At 39.5% G+C, this 12475-nt stretch overlaps 1 long non-coding RNA gene across 1 annotated transcript; it reads right to left on the reverse strand.

The window, feature by feature from the left end:
- Window positions 1–390: 390 nt before the first annotated feature.
- Window positions 391–1555, reverse strand: LOC145764638 (uncharacterized). Its single transcript, XR_014288497.1, has 3 exons — window positions 1489–1555; window positions 685–865; window positions 391–459 (listed from the first exon to the last, which is right to left on the reverse strand). It is a non-coding gene; the product is annotated as an uncharacterized LOC145764638 (long non-coding RNA).
- Window positions 1556–12475: the final 10920 nt, after the last annotated feature.

Below are 12475 nucleotides of genomic sequence, written 5' to 3' on the forward strand. Positions count from 1 at the left end.
TTCACATCAAGTGGCGATGGCTTTAAATCAAACACTTTGTTGTTCTCTTCAATTCATCAAATATTTGCCCCCCCCCCAAAACATTTTTCTGGCTACGCCACTGTGTAGGATTTTGATCAGTTGTCGTCCAGGATAATGCGAAGTTAATTGACAATCTGCAATATCAATGTAATATCCCTCTCTCCAACGTGCGTGACAAAAAACTTATCATTCGATTCTGCGCCACGCAGAGCAATAATCAAGTTCCAATACATTCTAATTGCGTGTACACTGTACAGTAGTTATTCAACAACTAAAGCAACACATTCGCTGTTGTCTTTCAAACATATAACAAGCTCACCAAAAGTTAGTTTTTGCCGTTTTCGGCCACCTTGCCTGTCCTTCCAATTTCGAAATCACTCTGAAACTCTTCATCAATTTGCTGCACGGCAGCAGCTTTGTCGTGCGCCATCACCATGTCTAATCATGAAAGTAAAAAAAGAAGTGTTAAATCAGTATATAAATGCCGATATAGCGTACTAACCACCATGTTCGTTGTTCACATCAATGCGAGTACACCACTAAAACATTTTCATACATTACTCAATACTCTTCACAATTACATCATACATTAATCAAAAGAACAAAATGGCATAGTTATGACATAATCATTTAGTCGTAGTAAAAACATTTATCCGTACTCACCAAGAACAACCTTTTTCAGATTCTTTTAACAATCAAACGAGTGCTTAGACTTCACGACGTTTTTTTCTTTCTTTTTTCTCGACATGACTTGAACTGTGTTGTGTTCGATAATAATAGTTGGAATAAGTCCACTGATACAATCGCTTGCATTTTTGCCAACAACTTGACTTAAATTTGCCACCTGCAAAATGTAAATCGAATGTAATGACAGGGATTTCATCCATCATATTAAAAAGCTTCAGCACTTGTTATAGAAATTTTCGACTGTTACAAATGACAGCCAACGTTTAAAGTTTATTTTGGGATTCCAGTCGTCTGTTGTGTTGCGTATGTAGGTCGCAGTGTAGGCTACTGTAGGCTATGTTGTCGCAATGGGCGCAAAATAAAACATGTTATTATTATTATTATTCAGTTGACGGCAATGAAAGCTACATTTGCAAATACTCTACAACCATCACAGACCTATCCACACGACATAAAAATACAAACACATTCAAGCAGTCAAGCAAACACTGCCGGAGCAGCAAAATCAAAGATTGAGCAAAACCCTACACAATACACATGTTGTGGGACATCACAAGCTCTGCTACTTTGCTGATATCTTGTTAGCACTCATCTAGGAGCACTGGCACTAAATTTGTCACGAGAATATTTCATATGAAAGTTTTCCATTGGTCATTGAGTTTTATAACTTTCTCTAAATTGAGTTTTATAACTTTCTTTAAATTGTGTAAACGTAGCCTAGTGACAAAAACGACTTTACACAATTATTTCAGGTTCAATGAATAAAAGACATTCACTTACCAGGTTTTCATAAACATTGTCGTAAGTCATTCCTATAGTTTCATTTTGATCATTTCTAAAACTTTTTTCGGCCGTAATATCTCAATTGAATTCGATTTTTTATATTTTCGATGCAAGAAGCGAAAATTCGTCTTAGCGCTGTTCACATAAGCATTGTGCTTTCGGCTCTCCACGTAATTGTGTATTGAGCACAACCGCCATGCTTGAACAGTCGAAGTGAATCGAGTGACGTCATAATCCCTTTAGCAAAGGATTAAGTCATGGCCTTTGTCTTCCTTCATAAAAAAAACCAAGTTCTTCTGCTAAATTGCATCTCCTCACGTTGATATAACATATCGCCGCATTCTAAAGCTTTTTTGCCTATTTCACTTCAACGCGTCATATTGCCCAGTCAAAGTTTAAGTAGTGACGTCATAATGGAGTTTTCACAACAAGTATTGTGCCTGCAGTATTGTTCTATGCACCGCGAGAGGAGAAAAAACGATTCGCCGGATCGTTGAAAGTAAAAGTAGCGATCGTTTTGTGAAATCTCGCTTCAAGAAATTGAGGAGAGATGTCGACGCAACATGACTGCTCCTGAAGCTGGCCTATTGTGCAAGCTTTGCTACATTTAAAGTAAAGACGCCCCTTTGTTGGCGACACGAGAATCTCACCCACGTGGTCAAAATCAGACAGTGAGCGAGACTGCTCTCAGAACAAAATCAATAAGTGATACTGCATCAATCGATTTTTTTTACATTGATTCAGCATCTGCAGACAGGTCAGCAGCGCGGCGGCAGTGCAGCCGCAACTCAATGATTACATGATCACCACAATCATGCTGCTGTGTCGAGCGCTACCAAACATCAACAAGTGAATTCGATTAAGCTTACAAGTTGTTTTAAATTTTCTTGAACTGCACGCAAATTTTGAGATTAGTCCTGAAAAAATGTTTTCAAAAATATTACAACACATTTTAGTATAGTTAAACTTGAAAATTAAAAAAGCTTTTGTTAAACACAAGAAAAAAATGAAGACCTGGCAGCTTGAATTAGCAACCACGTTTTTAAGTTTATCGCTTGTTAGTTACCTTACCAACGTCTGCAGACGTTGAATCAATGTAAAAAGAACGGATTATGCTAGTTGGGTATTGGAGGCGCCAGAGCCTAAACTTTCTGGAAGTGTCCTCTGAATCACAAGACATTTATTGCACTAAATTATCTGAAGCAATTGAATATGAACAAACGATTTTTATCATGGCGTTGTTGGTACAAGAATACGGTATGCTAAAGAAACTGTGTTTTTCCACTAAACCACATGAGTCATTTAGTTAAAGAGTCATTTTATTGTTGGCTATAAATATTTTCAAAGAATAAATCAAGTGAAGCTGAAATGAAGTAGCCAACGCTGCAATTGTTTATTTGTAGAAACGTGTAGGACGAATGGAAACTTTAAACTGGTTGGGTATCAAGCACGTTATCGCGTTCGCGTTTTGTTGTTCCTACCTTTTTCTAGACCTCTGCTCCGTTTGGCATAAACAAACTTGGCAAACTGTTGGCTACACTTCTGACCAACGCTGGTCTTAAATATTCATAGCATACTTGTACGGTATCAGAAAATAATAACAGCATTGATAGCCTATTATAAAAATGTAAAATTGTAGTAAAATCATGGTATACATTTGCATAATTTTAAAGAAAACACCGAAATTGTTATGAATTGGCACAACGCTGGCAATGCTTCTGACCGATGTTAGCCAACCACACAACTGTGTTTTGAAGCAATACCACATGAAAAGAGGTTTGTGTTAATAATTTTAAAGATTAAAACAAATAAACCTGAAATAAAATCTTTGAGACCTTTTTGAACGCATGATAAGAAATAAGTTATTGAAATTGATGGCGTATTGTTGGCAACATGTTGGACATAATTGCCAATCTTGTGCCCTCACATCCAGCATATAGCCGACATTGCAATTGTTTATTTTGTGGAAATGTGTAGGGCAAATGGAAACTTAAACTGTTTCAGTATCAAGCACGGAATCACGTTCGCGTTTTGTTGCTCCTACCTTTTTCTAGACCTCTGCTCCGTTTGGCATAAACAAACTGAAATGAAACTACTTTGTTGGCAAACTGTTGGCTACACTTCTGACCAACGCTGGTCTTAAATATTCATTGCATACTTGTACGGTATTATAAAAACAATAACAGCATTGATAGCCTATTATAAAAATGTAAAATTGTAGCAAAATCATGGTATACATTTGCATAATTTTAAAGAAAACACCGAAATTGTTATGAATTGGCACAATGCTGGCCATGCTTCTGACCGATGTTAGCCAACCACACAACTGTGTTTTGAAGCAATACCACATGAAATGAAGTTTGTGTTAGTAATTTTAAAGATTAAAACAAATAAACCTGAATTAAAATCTTTGAGACCTTTTTGAACGCATATTAAGAAATAAGTTATTGAAACTGATGGCGTATTGTTGGCAACATGTTGGACATAATTGCCAATCTTGTGCCCTCACATCCAGCATATAGCCGACATTGCAATTGTTTATTTTGTGGAAACGTGTAGGGCTAATGGAAAGTTTAAACTGTTTGGGTATCAAGCACGTTATCGCGTTCGCGTTTTGTTGCTCCAGCCTTTTTCTAGACCTCTGCTCCGTTTGGCATAAACAAACTAAAATGAAACTACTTTGTTGGCAAACTGTTGGCTACACTTCTGACCAACGCTGGTCTTAAGTATTCATAGTATACTTGTACGGTATCAGAAAATAATAACAGCATTGATAGCATATTATTAAAATGTAAAATTATAGCAAAATGATGGTATACATTTGCATAATTTTAAAGAAAACACCGAAATTGTTATGAATTGGCACAATGCTGGCAATGCTTCTGACCGATGTCAGCCAATCACACAACTGTGTTTTGAAGCAATACCACACGAAAAGAGGTTTGTGTTAGTATTTTTAAAGTTTAAAACAAATAAACCTGAAATAAAATCTTTGAGACCTTTTTGAACGCATAATAAGAAGTATTAAAATTGTTGGCGTAATGTTGGCAATGTTGGCAAAATGTTGGACAAAATTGCCAGCCTTGTGCCAACATACCCAGCATATAGCCAACGCTGGCCCAGCAATCAATGTTTGCTGGGTGATTTATTATGATGATGATGATCAGTGGAACCAACGTTGTGCTGAGACGTTTCAGTCCTAGGAACATGTATTCTAATCCCAGGGTTGTGTTTTTAATTCTCTGAGTTGTGTGTTCGAGTGTCAGGGTTGTGTGTTTAATTCTCAGGGTAATGTGTTTGAGTGTCAGGTTTGTGTGTTCAATTCTCGGGGTCGTGTGTTCGAGTGTCAGAGTTGTGTCGTCGATATGCGTCGAGTAATAAAACGCGCTTGACGCCATTGTTATTCAAACTCCTCATCAATTCCGCCATGTTTCTTTGCACGTTCAGCTCCTAAACCACGCAATAACTGCCTCCTCTCCAACGTGTCAACGACGCTCGAAGTGGATGGTTGCGTCAATCATGACGTCTCGATGACATCATGCTCCGGTAGTTGTGATTCGGGCTACAGCATCATCCAAACTGATCCATTTATTGTGGTGAGTCATGCAACTGGTCGCTGACTAATTGTGATCATGGGAGTCGAGAGATGTTTTCAAATATTGGTTTTCGTCACTTCAAGGTTGCGTATGACGTCACACCATCCAGCGAACGTTCGCATTCCATTGTTTTATAATTTGCAATGAATTCTAAAACAAAACTTACAGCGACGGCTTAAACTTACGTGAAGATGCATTCTCCAACTTATAGAATCAGGATGATTTCCATAATGGAGATGGAGTGGATGTTGTTGCAATGTAGAGCGCAATGATTTTGTATCAAACTGCCCACGAGAGGCGAACTGCAATTAAATATAGCTATAAAGCTTTGGTAGAGAGTTTGCTTTGTTGAACCATAGAGAAATAAAACAAAGTAACTTCAGCGGGTTTATAGCTATGAAGTAGAAATACGTATAAACTGTGGACCTGGTTGGTTATTTCAGCATGTCCAGTATTTCAGCATGTCCAGTTGTTAAAATCTTTGTCTTCAGGCGGATTGCAACTGTTGCCAAGTGGTTGGACTTGTGTGGAATGACGTCATATTGACTTGCGCCGACAATTCGACGACAACGCGAACGGTGCCGATGATCACCGCATGCGCCTGCGACCCCTGTGGCTCTGGCGCCTCCGTCGTGCCACCAGAAACAACGACCACAGTCTAAAAAGTTGTTCAGCTCGTCTTGCGTTGTTTCAACGTAAGAAGTTGTTGAAATAATGTTGATGAAACAATCTCCTACACCTGACCCCGAGTATCGCCCCACACAGCCGTGTATCGCCCCTCATATGACGATGGTACGGACGAATGGTATTGACACGGATGATTGAATAAATCGCGGTTTGTGACTTCTTACTTTGCTTGTTGCATTCATATCCAAATAAACTGCTTGCTCTGCATTCGAGTGTTGCTTCATAAACAGAACGAGCTACGTCAATGAGGTTTGGGGTGTAAAACTGCCGATAAACTATAATATTGTCTATATGCTGTATCGCTTTGTGTGACCGGTACTTTTTTCACTTAGTGGCATCGAAGTGATTCGAACTAACGTAAAACGTTAAGATCAGAAACGAAGAAATGAGAACAGAGATCAATTGTGGAAGAATGCGGGAATTTAGAGAAACATGTTTGCAGGGAAAAGTAAAAGTGTAGGATTCTATTTGTAGAACTGGTTAGCAATGGGAATGGGTAGTAGATAAGAAGATGGAGAGACTGCTGTATTAGACAAAATGTGAGAGCTGTGAAGAGAATGCGCACGACAGACTATGAAGATAAAAGATTCAAAAAACTGTGCTGATGGTAGTAGCTGAGTTTATAGATTCAGGATAGTAATACCAGACTATTGATAGCAGTGGGGAAGTTTTAACTAGATGATTTATGATTTGTCGCAAAAAGTATTTGGGCACAATTGCTTATATTCGGGAAAGAATTCTTTTGCACCCCTAAAACTAACCTTCCCCTACACTTACGTTTTACTAACGTAAAACGATAAGATCGGAACGAAGTAATGAGAACAGAGATCAGTTTTGGAAGAATGCGGGGAGTTTGGAGAAACATGGTTGCAGGGAAAAGCATAGGATTCCATAGGTAGATGGAATCATTGTTAACTTGGTTAGCAATGGGTAAGCGGATAAGCAGATAGAGAAACTGCATTAGACAGAATGTGAGAGAGCTGTGAAGAGTATGAAAATAAAAGATTCGAAAAAACTGTACTGATGGTAGTAGCTGAGTTTATAGATTCAGGATAGTAAGAAATTAGGATTGAGGTGGTGTTTGCTGGCCAACATTGACAGGGTGACATCATTTATGATTTCACTTTCAATTGGTTAAACAACTTTAACTTCAAAAGTTAAATCTGACCCTTGCACTAGCACCACACATCAACAAAGTCAAACAACTGCTTTGTCAGAAATGTCAAACTTATTTGTTTGAACCGACCTTGAAGCTCACCTTATGAATAACCCAGTGATTGATGAATCTGTGCATAAGCGACGGTGTGAGCCGGTCTGGGATCGATCATAGATCTACCAGCACTATGAGCCAAGACGATAACCATTCAGTCACTGAGCTGTTTCATGCGACTGAGCTATGGAGGCAATTTCGCACCTTGATGACTAATTAATTTAACACATATTTAATCAAAAAAACTTCTTGGTGATGGAAAAGACCTTAACAGGAGCACTCTCCGAGTATTCCACCTATTACAAGTACTGGAGCTTAAATGCAAACCCTTCCAAAACCCTAGTAACATGCTTTCACCTGAACAATCATAAGGCTAGCCAAAAACTTATCATCAATTGGGAAAACACTACATTACAATATACCCCCTTCCCTGTATATCTTGGCATAACACTGGACAGGACCCTATCCTATAAGACACACCTACTGAAACTTAAGAAAAAACTATCTGCTTGCAATAACCTTTTGCAAAAGCTGGCAAACTCAAACTGGGGAGCAGATGAGCACACACTGAAGCAAACAGCACTGGCTCTCTGTTATTCGACCGCTGAATACTGCGCTCCAGTATGGGCTAGGTCAAGCTACACCAAAGTAATTGACTCCGAATTTAACCAAGCATGTAGAATCATAACTTGCACACTCCTTCCAACACCAATCTCCGACCTCTATAACTTAGCAATTATAGCTCCACCTCACATCCGAAGCGAAGTCGCTATAAAAAAGGAAAGAGTAAAACAAATAGCCGACCAACGCCACCGTCTCTATGAACACAAACGTATTCCAACAAGACTCAAGTCACGCAAGAGCTTCATCAAAGTCGGCTCATTGGAACACACAAACGCGGCAGCGGCACGATTAGAAATGTGGACCTTTGAGCCCGATAGGACACAACATCCTACCATCCCAAGTCTTTCCGAAAGTCTTCAACAAACTCCCACCCTTGACAGAAGAGAGTGGTGCTGCCTAAATAGAGCCCGCTGCGGAGTCGGGAGAAATAAAAGCAACCTTTTCCGATGGAAGATGACTCCTGACTTAACGTGTGATTGCCGCCTAGACAATCAGACGATGAAGCACATCCTCACCAACTGCCCCCTTAGCCCTTTATGTGATGACAACGACCTGAAAAACATCACTAACAATGCTTTTACCTAGCTCCGACACTGGCGTGGCAAGCTATGAATGAATTTAACAGCCTTTGGAGGAACATGTGTTGCAATCATTGCAAAGACCTATTCAGGTTCTGTCAAAACAAACGCTTGTGAAGAGGTTTTCATAAACGTGCGCGGACATTTTGCCGAATGGACAAATTGCCGAAAGGACTAAGTAGTGAAATCTGTTTGTGAATGATATTTATGTGATTAGGTTATGATAATACATATAATACATTTGTATAATTTCGGCAATTTGTCCAATCGGCATTTAGTCCTTTCGGCAATTTGTCCATTCGGCAAAATGTCCGGGTACCTTCATAAATGATTAGATCTTGAATTTATAATAACAAAAAATTAATTTCTGCGTTTTGCGATTCCCGTGCAAAGGATAGAAATTTTGCTGATTTAGGTTATAAAAGGCAGAACGGTCGCTCTTGATAAGAATTTGATTAAAACGGTTTATTAAAATAATTATGTTTTCAATTGCATGATTAAAATAGATGAAGCGATTATGACATGCTTGATGAAGCATTCAACGTGACAGTTGACTTTGTGACGTACATGAACTGAGAAGTTCTTTTAGTTTACATCTGTGATTCTTGTGGCTCTTACACAATCGTGCTCTAAACTTTGAGTCATGTCCTCTACTGGTACTTCATGTGAACTTATATGACAAGCAATACGTCGGCAGCAGTGGCCGAGTGGTTAGCGCGTTGGGCTCGCAGTCGAGAGCCTGCATGTTCGACTTCAGCCACCCGCACTTGCTGTTGTTTCTCTGGGCAAGAAACTTTACGATAATTGCCTCTACCCAGTGATCGATTTCGAGTAATGGGTAGTACCAAATTTAAGTCATAAGTAGAGTAGACAACAGGAAACAGACATTGCCGTCGGCTGCAGCGTGGGTCATGTGTACGTCGGAAGGCGTACACCGATGCATAGCGCTCAAGTCCGCTTTCCCGCAATGCAGGATAAAGATATGAAAAACAAACAAACATTGTCGGATACACAGCAACATGGTCTTGAAGCTCCCGCGAGCTCTGCATACGTCCGCTTTCACGTTTTCTGTGGTGACTCATTTTGCCTTCACTTAAAATGCTGGAATCTTTATGATCCCGCGGGCTCATAATTTATTTCTGCGACTTCAAGTTGAAGAACACAGACAATAATATTATTATTATAAACATTTTTTGTTGATATTACGTCATCTTGAACCATAGGCATACGAAGCCGAGCAACGTGATCAAGTTTAACATCTTCTAGTCTGGGAGCCTACGACAGAAGATTTCACCCCATAAGGTACAAAAGGTTTGACCCCTTGAAGTTACTGGGGTCAACCATGTCACTCACAAAAAGTATGGAAGATTGACCGCACCGGGTGGATCTGGACCCTAGAGCCCCCTAAAAAGCCCAAAAAGGGGGTTAATTTCACCCCATAAGGTACATGGACCAAACTTGGTCAAAACGAAGTTCTATGTCAAGACATCACAAAAATATCAAATCTAACAATATTTTCGAGTGGAAAGGTGATGTAAGACCCCCCAAAGTGACCCCCCAGGGGGTTAATTTCACCCCATAAGGTAAATGGACCAAACTTGGTCAAAATGAAGTCTTATGTCAGGACATCACAAAAATATCAAATCTAACAATATTTTTGAGTGGAAAGGTGATGTAAGATGCCTTCAAAGTGACTTTCCTTAATGTGACCCCCTCGGAAAGTGTATTTCACCCCATAAAGTACATGGACCAAACTTGGTCAAAATGAAGCCTTATGTCAGGACATCACAAAAATATCAAATCTAACAATGTTTTCGGGTGGAAAGGTGATGTAAGATGCCTTCAAAGTGACTTCCTTAATGTGACCCCCTCGGAAGGTTTATTTCACCCCATAAAGTACATGGACCAAACTTGGTCAAAATGAAGTCTTATGTCAGGACATCACAAAAATATCAAATCTAACAATATTTTCGAGTGGAAAGGTGATGTAAGATGACTTCAAAGTGACTTTCCTTAATGTGACCCCCTCAGAAGGTGTATTTCACCCCATAATGTACATGGACCAAACTTGGTCAAAGCAAGATCTTATGTCAGGACATCACAAAAATATCAAATCTAACAATAGTTTTGGGAGGAAAGATGATGTAAGACTCTCCCAAAGTGACCCTCCAGGGGATTAATTGCACCCCATAAGGTAGGCTACATGGACTAAAGTAGGTTAAATCGAAGTCTTATTTCACGGCATAACAAAAATATCAAATCTAACAATATTTTCCGGTGGAAAGGTGATGTAAGATGTCATCACAGTAACCCCCAGAAGGTTTATTTCACCCCATAGACTACATGGACCAAACGTGGTCAAAACGAAGTCTTATCATCATCATCATCGGCCATGCCTGAATAAGGCGTCGGCTACCGTGATTCTCCACAACGATCGATTGTCCATACTTCTAATTAGGTTTTCAAAATTTTGGTTCGTCCATGTTGAAAGATTTTTGAAGATTTCCAAACGTGGACGCCCCTGGTGTCTCTGACCAGGAAATCGCCCCATCATTGCCGAGTGTTCAATTCCGCGTTTGCGGTAGACATGCCGGATAAGTGTCATTTGCCTTTTTTTGATAGTTGTGATGAGGACGCCAGGGGTGCACCCAGAGCGTCTCCACACTTCTTCGTTAGTGATTTTATCCATCCAGTTAATTCCCATCATTCTACGAATGAACCAAATTTCAGCACTGTTGATCTTCTTCTCTATCTTCGGGCATACAGTCCAGGATTCACAGCCATATAGCAGAACTGACCAAATGTACACATGTAAAATTCTTATTCTAATGCTTAGAGAGATTGAATTAGATTTCAGTATTTTGTCCATTTTGATGAAAGCTTGTTTGGATTGTGCAATTCTTGATTTTACGTCGCTCCAGCATCGACCATTCGAAGTGACCAAAGAACCCAGATATATAGAAGTCTTATAGGACACCACAAAATATCAAATCTAACAATTCTCTCAGTTGGCAAGGTGATAAAAGACCTACCCAAAAGTGAATCTCCTCCTAGTTTAATTTACTGCATCCCTTACTCGAACCAACCTTGGTGTAACTATTGGTTACAGGTTGCTAAAACGAAACTTTACAGCCAGTTATTGGCTAATGTTTACAGTAAGAAAGTAAATGACGGATAGACCAGGAGAAAGTTTTATATTTATAAAGGGTAACCCAAGCGACATCAATGCTGTTTACCTTCTTCTTGACTTTCCTGGATGAGATCAGATTCCACGCAGAGACATCTAAAGATGTAGGTGAAGCTTTACCTTCAAACCACACCACTTTTTAACAACCTCCTTCTTCTTTCCAGCCATACTCTAGCAGCGATGTTGCTGCTTGTTCACTTCTAGTTGAAGATAACCAGCGTCTTGTGATGAGATGTGTGCGCCTTGTCTTCTGGAGAAGTACTCGTGAACAAAGTGGTAGAGTACTATACTATCTACAGTAGCTTCTGGTATGCATGATATCCTTTCATTGTCTTTTTTGGGTTTGTAGCCGTCTAAAACCATTATTTTGTAAACGGACTTCGTTGACATAATTAATTTTCTTGTTTTTGTACATGTTACACACAAAGTTCTGTATTGTGATGATGGTGTCTTCACTAATTTCTTTGTCTTGTCCGAGTTGGCTAAAAGCTGCCTGCGCTTCGTGGTTTCCTTGGAGTAATTTCAGCGGCCGCACTTTCCCTTTCCTGCTAAATGACGAGGTGTAATCAGAACCTGTAAAGGCATGATATGCAGGTAAACACTTGCAAATCGTCGCTCCAAGTGCGGTATGCACCTGGTTGATGTTGATGTACCGCTGCGTGTTATTGCTTTGCAAGCCAGCTTCTATCCATATCTTTAATGAAGGATCAAAAGTTTCATAGCAACCTAGGCCAATTACAAGACAGTCAGTGTCAGACGTGCGGATAACCACATTGCTGGGGGCTGGTACATCGCAGACAGCTTGCTTTATCTCTGTATATAACAGGAGAATTGTATGAATCTGAAGAATAAGACGAAGAAAGTGAAAGCGACAGCAGTGACAGTGAAGAATAAAGAAACGACCATTTACATTTACACAAACTATCTCTGTTTATGAATGAACAGTTACAACAACTGATTGGAGACATGAAGCAAATGGCATTACACAAAAATTTACTACATTGGGTTTATTGGGTTATTTATTGTAGCAGCTGGAAAATGTTCATTACTGCCTGAATTAACGTTCCAAATGATTCATTTCGAAACGTTTTGATTTGGATAG

Source organism: Aplidium turbinatum, chromosome 2, assembly GCF_918807975.1.
Source record: "Aplidium turbinatum chromosome 2, kaAplTurb1.1, whole genome shotgun sequence".
NCBI lineage: Eukaryota > Metazoa > Chordata > Ascidiacea > Aplousobranchia > Polyclinidae > Aplidium > Aplidium turbinatum.